The sequence below is a fragment of the Bos indicus x Bos taurus genome, chromosome 6, assembly GCF_003369695.1.
Source record: "Bos indicus x Bos taurus breed Angus x Brahman F1 hybrid chromosome 6, Bos_hybrid_MaternalHap_v2.0, whole genome shotgun sequence".
Lineage (NCBI taxonomy): Eukaryota > Metazoa > Chordata > Mammalia > Artiodactyla > Bovidae > Bos > Bos indicus x Bos taurus.
The window spans coordinates 102,128,183-102,138,687 of NC_040081.1; the positions used below are offsets into that span (position 1 = coordinate 102,128,183).

At 45.2% G+C, this 10,505-nt stretch overlaps 1 pseudogene; it reads left to right on the forward strand.

The window, feature by feature from the left end:
• Positions 1–242: 242 nt before the first annotated feature.
• Positions 243–3,565, forward strand: LOC113894653 (annotated as a pseudogene).
• The last annotated feature ends 6,940 nt before the right edge of the window (positions 3,566–10,505 follow it).

Here is a 10,505-nt window from a genome sequence, read left to right on the forward strand (position 1 = left end):
GAAAGAGTGAGTGAGATGGAAGACACAGTCTCTTATAAGCTCATCTCAGAAGTGATATACCCATCACATTTTTGTTTTAGTTCTTTTCTTTAAAAAAAATGTTTATTTTTGTATATTTATTCATTTGACTGTCCTGGGTCTTACTTGTGGCATGTGGGATCGTCAATCTTCTCTTTGGTATTTTTAAGCAGAAGCATTATATTAACTTTATTTCACATATATCCACAGATGTTTGCGGACCAATGCCTGGTGGCTCAGATGGTAAAGAATCTGCCTGCAATTCTGGAGACCTGGGTTCGATCCCTGGTTTGGGATGATGCCCTGGAGGAGGGCGTGGCAACACACTCCAGTGTTCTGGCCTGAAGAATTCCATGGACAGAGCCTGGCAGGCTACAGTCCATGGGGTTGCAAAGAGTCAGACACAACTGAGTGGCTTTCACTTTTTCAAAGATGTTTGTACAACATGCAGTGACCACTCTTGAAGCTTATAGCACTTTTTCCCCCAGTGGCACAAAGAGAAAGGTAGTGACACACATGTATCCCCACTGCAACACGTGTAACTCTGTGTTACATGTACACGTGTAACACACGTCACACATGTTATACATGTAACATTGTAGCTCTGGGTGGAGCCCTACAGAGGGAGGGTTGGGTTACCTGCATGGCAACTGCCCTGCTAAGTCACTAGGAAGATGATGGAGAGGCCAGACTGGGAACTGTCGTGGGCAGAGGCCCCCAGTCACCACAATCAGATGACTTATTTGGAAAAAACCTGATTACGGAGGACCCAGAGCTGTTCGGTTTTTTCCCCACTGTAAGCTATTACAGTGGAATAAAGCTTTGCTCTTTACCAAATCTTAGGCCAGTGTTCTACTTGCATGGTTCTTAAATACAAATTTTTGTTGTGGCTTGTGAGATCTAGTTCCACAATCAGGGACTGAACCCAGGCCCCCTGCATGGGGAGCTCAGAGCCTTAGCCGCTGGACCACCAGGCATGTCCCTACCCCTCCCTTTTGCTGTAGGCTGTATGTTGAAAGTGGGCCACTGGACCTGGCTCAGTCAAGCGGAGAGGACTGCACAAGGCTGTGAGGACCCAAGGGTGAGGTTGCCAGGGCCATCTCAGAATTCATGCTACATAGTGACTGAGAACAAAGGAGGTTAGGATTCTGATGGGACGCTTGAGAAATTGTTTAAAGACAGAAATTTGTTTATTTCTGGGCTTCCCTGGTAGCTCAGCTGGTAAAGAATCTGCCTGCAATGCAGGAGACCCTGGTTTGATTCCTGGGTCCAGAAGATCCCCTGGAGAAGGGATAGGCTACCCACTTCAGTACTCTTGGGCTTCTCTGGTGGCCCAGATAGTCAAGAATCCGTCTGCAATGCAGGATACCTGGGTTCAATCCTTGGGTTGGGAAGACCCCCTGGAGGAGGGCACGGCAACCCACTTTAGTATTCTTGCCTGGAGAATCCCCATGGACAGAGAAGCCTGGCAGACCACAGTCCATGGGGTATCTGAAGGTAAAGTTCGCTGGGGCCATCTTAGAATTCTGCCTGGTGCCTAGCACATGCTATATGATGACTAAGAATAAAGGAAATTAGGGGAAACCCTGGCATGGCGGCCCAGGTGAGGTGGCGGGCAGGAGCTGAGGGGTTGCAGGCAAGGCTGACCCAGTGGAGCAAGCAGAGCAGCTGGCCAGAGCGCGATTACTACTCCAGATCTCTGGTGCATAAGCGGCCAAAGAAGAAATGATATAAACCATCCATTGTCCAGACTTTAAAGTCACGGTGAGAAGGAAGGTCAGGAGGCACACGGCCTGGCCAAGTATTTTTCAGAGAGGAACTGTGCTCTCCCAGTTCAGCCATCACCACGTGGTCACATCCCTGCTCACCTTCTTCAGTTACTCCATTGCTCCACGCATGGAGAAAAACATTAGCAAGGTCAAAGTCAGTATCTCTAAGCAGTGGACCCCAGGTGCTTTTAACAAGTCCGTTGAACTGCCTGTGGAGATCTGGAGCAGCAGCCACATGTTTCCCAGTGCAGAGAAAGTACTCGGAACGCTGGACACCATTTTCCTCTTCTCCTGTGCTGTGGGCCTTCTCATCAGCGGTATCTCGCCGATCGGCTAAATTTGCGATGGGTTCTATCTTGTGGCATGTGCTTTTCCGCATTAGTGGTGTTCATCTTTGGCACTCTCATGGAACAGCTGCATTTCTACAAGGGGCTGTGCTGCAGCCCGGGGATTGTTGAATGGCCTGCTGCCATCCACCGGCTGGCCCCGCGTGGTTTTTGTTACCGGCAACTAGTTTGGGAAAGCTGGAGTTGTTTTTGGTCTCTGGAGTGCCGGTGCCTCAGTGGGCAATATTTTGGGAGCATGTCTAGCTTCTTCCGTTCTGCAGTATGGTTATGAGTATGTCTTCCTGGTGATGCTAGCTGTGCAGTTTGCTGGTGGGACCATCATCTTCTTTGGACTCTTGGTATCACCAGAAGAAATCGGTCCCTCAGATATCGAGACAGAAGAAAATTTTGAAGAAGACTCACACAGGCCATGAATTAATGGTGCTGAAAATGAAGAAGAAGCTGAGCCTAATTATTCAATCCAAGAAGGCAATACTGTGACCCAAGTCAAGGCAATAAACTTCTACCAGGCTTGTGGCCTTCCCGGAATTATAGCATATTCACTGGCCTATCGGTGCTTGAAAGTAAAAGTCGCTCAGTTGTGTCCGACTCTCTGGGACCCCATGGACTAATTCTGCAGGCCAGAATACTGGAGTGGGTAGCCGTTCTCCAGGGGATCTTCCCAAACCGAGGGCTTAAACTCAGGTCTCCCACATTGCAGGCAGATTCTTTACCAGCTGAGCCACCAGAGAAGCCCAAGAATACTAGAGTGGGTAGCCTATCCCTTCTCCAGGGGATCTTCCTGACCCAGGAATTGAACCGTGGTTTCCTGCATTGCAGGCAGATTCTTTACCAGCTTAGCTACCAGAGAAGCCCTTGGAGTTAGTGAAGTACTCCTTCTTCTTCTGATTGCCCTTTTATCTGAGTATCAACTTCAAATGGAAGGAGGCCGAAGCTGACCAGCTGTCCATTTGGTACGATATCAGAGGAATTATAGGTGGAATGCTGCAAGGCTTCATCTCCGACATGTTACAGGAAAAGGCATCAGTGTTAGCTCTCAGTCTGCTTCTGTCCATCAAGTCCCTTGTTGGATACAGTCATTCTCCAAATGATAAGTCCATCAATGCACTTCTGATGGCTGTCATAGGATTTTTTTATTGGTGGAACTTCTAATATGATTAGCTCAGCTATTTCTGTGAACCTTGGTCGTCAGGAGCTGATCCAAGGGAGCAATGAGGCTTTGGCAACCGTCACTGGGATGGTTGATGGAACCAGGGGCATTGGAACTGCCATGGGCCAGTATCTTTGATCCAGGACAACCTAGGGTGGATGTGGGTTTTCTACTTTTTCATTATTATGACAAGTTGCACAAGCCTGTTTATTTCACCATTAATAGTGATGGAAACATGCTCTGTTATGCAAAGACAACAAGCTCACATTTTAAGTGAGTGACCAGTACCCACAAAAGAACAAGAATAATCAAGAGACACATCAGGACTACTATTTCTTTTAATTCGCCCTATTTTGGGTTTGTCTTAAGAACTCCAACATAACCTCAGATTGTTGAGCCTCTTTCAGCAGAGTCAGCCCCTGGAGATGCTGACCAGAGTGAAGACTGGGTTGTTGTTAATGATTTTTATTTATCACCATTGTTTCATGACTGTACCAAATGAAGGCCCTGTGAATCTGCCTGCAACTCTGTTGGCCTGTGGAGGTTCACCCCTTTAACTGTAAATGCTTTATTGGCCTTGGGCCCTTGTTCTCCAGCCTGGAAAGCTGAGTGGCCATGAGGCACCTGTGCCTGGTTTGTAGCAACGACACACTCCATGAATAGAAAGGATCGTTGCATTTTGCTTCAGTCATGAGTTTACAGACAGTAGCTCATCTATGAAGCATCAAATCCTGGTCCAGTGCTCCAGCTGGGTCCAGTGTAAGCCTGTCTTGGACAGAGAATCCCTTAGTTAAGCTCTGGTGGGAAAAATCACATTACGTGCTGAGTGGTTCGGTTACTCTGTGTCTGCTCTGAAGTCGTTCAGCTCCGGAAGCAGAAATATCTTCCAGTGATCCTTAACTCTTCTCCATCTTCATTCAGAATTACCTTCAACTCCTGGAAGTCTTTTGTCTTCCTGTCAAGGACCATGAGGTACCTCAGTTGTAAACATTCCAGTATGTAATTTATAACGGAAGTACTCAACGCCAGGCTTGTTCTCTGGGAACTTTTTAGGATCCACTAGGAAGTCAGAGGCTCGATCTCTGTCATAACTGGGTTCCTTGCGTTACCTCAGCAGAAGACTAAAATCAGAGAAAAAGAAACCTTTTGGCCTTCTATGCATTAAGTATGTGATGTTGAATTACAGTGGATTACTAGGGCCTGAGAGGCATCTAGGTATCTATTTTTTAGAAGTCTGTAGAATACATGTCTTGAAAGCTGTGAATTGTATACTAATTATCAATATTTTAAGGTCATCCTCTATATATATTTTAAATATGGAAGTGAGCAGGTGAAAAATGTGCAATTTTTATGGCTGCCTAATTTACATGGAGTTAGGAAAAAATTTTCAACCTTTTGCTTTAATACTCTCAAATGTATGTTTATAAACTTGTTAATGTTATTGAATCAAGCAGATTTCCAATCAGTTAACTGCTCAATACTGACCAAAAGGAAAACTATGAAACACAGAAAGGGAAAATAAACTGACTTTTATAACAAAAAAAAAGAAAGAAAAGGAGATTAGGATTCTAATGGGATGTTTGAGAAATCGTATTAAGAGAGAAACCTGTATATTTCTATTTTTGTGTCCATATGTTGTGTATAAGTTGGTGCCTTTTAATAAGCTCTGTTCTGTTCTGTACTTGAAGCACCGTATCTCACTTCTGCTTTTTCATGGGCTGTTCTCTGTATTTGAAGCACAATTCCTCCTCCTCCTTACTCAGCAAACTCTCATCTGTGAGTTTCAAAATTCATCTTAGTCATCTCTTCTTCTGTGAAGTATTCCCTGAATTTCATTTTCAAGGAAAGCTAAGTGTTCTTTTGGTTTACTCCTATAGCATGGTAAACTCTATTGGAACTGCCGTTTACATTTGTCTGTCCTTCTGGGCTTTCAGTGCAGTAATAATGGCTTCTTCATCACTGTTCCCACTGTAAGTGCTTGACCTGTAACAGGAGCGTGATCAATGTCAGAATAAAGAAAGAAGAAAGGAAACACCTCATACTTTGGAAACGTATGGTTTCAGTTCCGCCTCTAATCAAAAGGCTTCTGAAAGAGTACAAACTGGAAATAAATGGAGAAGAGCAACAGAATATTTGTTGTTTAGTTGCTAAGTCATGTTCTATTCTTTTTCAACACCATGGACTAGGCTCCTCTGTCCATGAGATTTCCCAAGCAAGAATACTGGAGGGGGTTGCCATTTCCTTCTCCAGGGGATCTTCCTGACCCAGGGATTGAAACCACTTCTCCAGCATTAGCAGGCAGATACTGAGCCATCAGGAAAGCCAATTAGTCAATTACAAGATTTCTTATGTTAGATCATTGTTTTTCCTTGTAAATCCTCAGTCTACCTCTTATAAAGGTAGGATGGTCAGGTGATCAGCTATGGACTTAGTTGGACTCTTAACTTTCTTCATGGGGGTAAACCTATCTTCTACCATTTAATTGATGATCAAGGCATATGGATCTGTCTTTAGTAACACCGAATCTCTTCAAGTTGTTAGATTTGATCTTAAGAATATCAACTTGAATTCTCTACTAAGTCTAAACAGTGGGTAAATAGTTCATTTTTTTCCCCCTAAGTGTTCTACTTTTACTCTCCTTCCAAATAAGACCAAATATATCTTACAAACTTTAACTGGGCCATTTGACTGTCATAGAATAACTTTTACTGAATACATTTAAGTTACACGGAATAGTTATCTGAGATGACACTCACTATTATATTAATTGTATTAATAGATAATGTTGTGAAGGACATAATCTCCTGTGGTCTCCCTTATGTTGATCCATAAAGAAATTTCTCTAAGTTGTTTTTACTAGAAAATACAGTATCTCTTGGGCAGCTGATTTATTTTAAACTCATCCCCTCTGTGGATCCTATAGCCAATAATGTTTTTCCTCCTTTTCAGCTACCAGAAAGTTTTTAGAGACATACCTGTGGTTCGACTTTCAAAACTGCATAATTTATGAGTTGGATTTTTTTTATGTACTAACCTTTCAGTTAACTTTATTTTCCTATCCTTATTTCCCCTTCACTCAGATTTGCATATCTATTTAGCTTTTTCCCACTTGTGTATTTTTGTAAGTTTTTCAAATTCTTTTTATAGTATCAAGACAGGGCTAAACTAAATAAAAATACAATTATCTTATTGGATATCATGGTTAATCCTAGAGCATGTGCACTTCAAATGAAAGTGTATTCTGGGGATTTTTAAATGTAATGTCTGGAAAATATTTAGGTCTAACTGTTCTGTTGTATCATTTAGGATCTCTGTTGCCTTACTGATTTTCTGTCTAGAAGATCTGTCCATTGATGTGGGTGGGGTATAAAAGTCTCCTACTATTATTGTATTGCCATCAATTTCTCCCTTTATGTCTGTTAGTATTTGTTTTATGCATTTGGGTGCTCCTGTATTGGGTGCAATGGCAACCCACTCCAGTACTCTTGCCTGGAAAATCCCATGGATGGAGGAGCCTGGTAGGCTGCAGTCCATGGGGTCACGAAGAGTCAGACATGACTGAGCGACTTCCCTTTCACTTTTCACTTTCCTGCATTGGAGAAGGCAATGGCAACCCACTCCAGGGTTCTTGCCTGGAGAATCCCAGGGATGGGGGAGCCTGTTGGGCCGCTGTCTTTGGGGTTGCACAGAGTTGGACACAACTGAAGTGATTTAGCAGCAGCAGCAGCAGTATTGGGTGCACATGTGTTGACAGGTATATGCTTTCCTGGCCTTTTGGTTAGGATCAAATGTAGTCTGGAGGCTTCACAGGTGGCACAGTGGTAAAGAACCTGCCTGCAGTGCAGGACACACATGTTCAATCCCTGGGTTGGGAAGATCCCCCGGAGTAGGAAATGGCAACCCGTTCCAGTATTCTTGCCTAGAAAATTCCATGGACAGAGGAGCCTGGTGGGCCACAGTCCATGGGGTCACAAAGAGTCAGACACCACTGAGAAACTGGGTACACACACATGATTCCTGTGCCTGGATATCTGTTTTCTTCTTTAGGTTTGGGAAGCTTTCAGCCATAATTTCTTCAAATATATTTTTGACCCACTTTTCCTTCTCTCTCTCTGGAATCCCTATTATGTGTAGATGGCATGCTTTGTAGTATCCCATAGATCTCTTATATTGCTTTCTTTCTTTTTTTTTTTTTTCTTTACTTTCTGTATACTGTTCTGATTGGGTGATTTCCATTGTTATCTTCTAGATCACTTATTTGCTTTTCAGCATTATTGAATCTGCTAATCATTGCCTTTAGCACAGTTTTCATCTTGGCAAATGAGTTTTCTAAGTTTTCTTGGCTCCTCTTTAAAGTTTTTAATTCATTTTTATAGTAATCTTCATTTCTACTGATAGCCTGTCTGAATTCCTTCAGTATTTTCATTATCTCCTTTTTGAACTTGGTGTCTATCAGACAGAAGCAGTCTGTTTTATTATTTATTCTTTTGGTGAGGGGGTTCTCTTGATCTTTTAACTGGAAAGAGTCCTTCTGCTTCTTCATTTTACTTGTGTTTCTCTTACTCTGTGAATGTAAGAGAAACGATTGTCTCCTGCGGTCTTGAAAGGCTATTTTTATGCAGCAGTGCCCCTGTGTAGCCCGTGTGGGTTTAATGTTTTTGGTGCAAGGGCTGTTTCTAGTGTGGATGCCTGTGCCTCTTTCCTCAGTGTGTCCTAGCCGCTATCCCCTAGATAGAAGGTGTGACTGGTGCTGTGATGACCAGAGTCTGCACTGGATGTTGAGTGGGGGCTCCTCTTTGCTCTGTGGTTGTCACAGTCCTGTCAAGGGCAGGATCTGCTTCCTAGCTGATGGAGTAGAGGTTCCCAGATCCATTTCTGGGTTGTGGCATGAGGTAGGCAGAATTGGAATGCTCCTGGATGTGAGAGTTGGACCATAAAGAAGGCTGAGCACCAAAGAACTGATGCTTTCTAACTGTGGTGCTGGAAAAGATTCTCGAGAGTCCCTTGGACTGCAAGGAGATCAAACTAGTCAACCCTAAAGGAAATCAACCTTGAGTATTCATTGGAAGGACTGATGCTGAAGCTCCAAACCATGGGCCATCTGATGCAAAGAGCTGACTCATTGGAAAAGACCCTGATGCTGGGAAAGATTGAGGGCAGGAGGAGAAGGGGACGACAGAGGATGGGATGGTTGGATGGCATCATCAACACAAGGGACATGAGTTTGAGCAAGCTCTGGGAGATGGTGATGGACAGGGAAGCCTGGTGTGCTGCAGTCCATGGGGTTGCAGAGTTGGACACGACTCAGGAGAGGAGCCACTGCATATTCAGAGCTGTCCACTGGGGAACACACTTTGTGGTGTCACCTGTCACCCAGTGTGCAGTATTGCAAAATGTACTGTTCTTGGCACTGCACTTGGCCCTGCCTCAGCCATGGGAATGTCGGCAGTCAGCCCCGGTGTCCCTCAAGCAATCTTTTCACAAAACCACCAGTGCATATGCACAGAAGTCGGGTCCCAGGTCCACAGTTGTGCACCTGGACCGGCCATGGGGGCTACGGAGGCAGCCCAGCCTTGCCTCCATGTACACGCACCCAAAAGCCCACGGATACCAAGACTGGATCCATCCCAGCCACAGCAGCGCCCATGTCTGCTCAGATATCTCGCAGACCCTGAGTTTACAAAGCCAGCAGCGGTGGTGTACATCCCTAGCCACAGGGAGAGATTTCAACCGTTTCTTAAGAACTGGGGCCCCTGGGGCTCAGCTATGGTTTCAACCCTGCTTCTGCATGTAGACAACCCACTGGTGCCTGTGCCCAGAGCCTGCCTAGGCAGCGGCTGGTGTTTACACTCTGAGAGTCCACTGAGGTGGTGCCCTGTTGGCTGAGAGTATCTGTGAGAGTGGGGAGAAAGAGGCTGCTATGGTGGGCCCCCTCCTCCCTTTATGTAGCACTTAACAATGGCACTTATCTACTAGGGCAGGCTTAGGTTTTTTCCATGAACAACCCTAATTGTGACAATAACACGCTCCAGCCCCTTGAGGCTGTTTCCACGCAGCCAACCTCAGCCCTCTCCTTCTCTTCTAAATCCCCATGCTTCAGCACCCATTCCCCGCCTGTACAGCAGACGTGTGTCTCAGGCTGGGGTGCACGGAGTGGTGATGGGACAGTGAGCAGTCACACCCATTCTCTCCTCCCACAGCCCCAGCAAGTGCAAATCTATCTTCAACCTGTGTGGATTTGTCTATTCTAGACGTTTGATGTAAATAGGGAAGTACAGTATGTGGCATCTGTATCTACCTTTGTTTGTAGTTGTTTAGTTGCGATGTCGTGTCCGACTCTTTGCAACACTATCCATGAGATTCTCCAGGCAAAAATACCGGAGTGGGTTGCCATTCCCTTCTGCAGGGGATCTTCCTGGCCCAGGGATCCAACCTGCATCTGCTGCATTGGCAGGTAGATTCTCTACCACTGACCACCAGGGAAGTGCTGCCTTCCTTGGCTAAGTATAATCTTTGGGATGTTCTACATCCTTTTCTATGGCAGAGTAATAGTCCATTCTGAGGATACGCATGCTTTGTACATCCAGGTACCCAAGTGCGGATGCACACTTGGGTTGTGTCCACTTTTGATCACTGTGAATCAATCCTTCAATCCTTTCAATCCTTCAGGCACACCTCGGAGTAGAAGTTACCCTTTTCTTGTTGTTAATAATCCTTATATTGGATGTCCCCTGTTTCACCTGCTGTGGGTTTTTCCTTTCATCACTCAGTGCCTTAAGCTGGGAGGCCCTCCTGCTCGGCAGGTGTGCCCCTGGGGCACAGGGGGAGTCTGGAGTTAGACTCACAGTTTGGCTTCAAATACCAGGTTCAGGGCTGCAGCTCCCTGCCCTGAATGGTGTGTACAGTCTCCCTTCTGCAGGGCTGTCACCAGTCTGAGACGAGCCTGTGAAGGCGCCCAGCACACAGAAGGGCCACTGTTAAGCCTGGAGCCTGGTGAGATCTGGCAGGACCTGCAGGCAGATGCATTTTGGTATCAATGTGGGTATCCCCTCTGTCTTTAAGAGAATCTTCTATCTTTGACTTTTGCAAATGAAGGAGGAAGTATGAGCTTGTGAGAAGCACCATCCATGGGAGGAGAGGAGAGAGAGGACTGGTTCTAGCAGGCAGGGCAAGAAACAGGTCCTTATGCAATTTTTATTTAAGAAATCAGAACACCCCAAT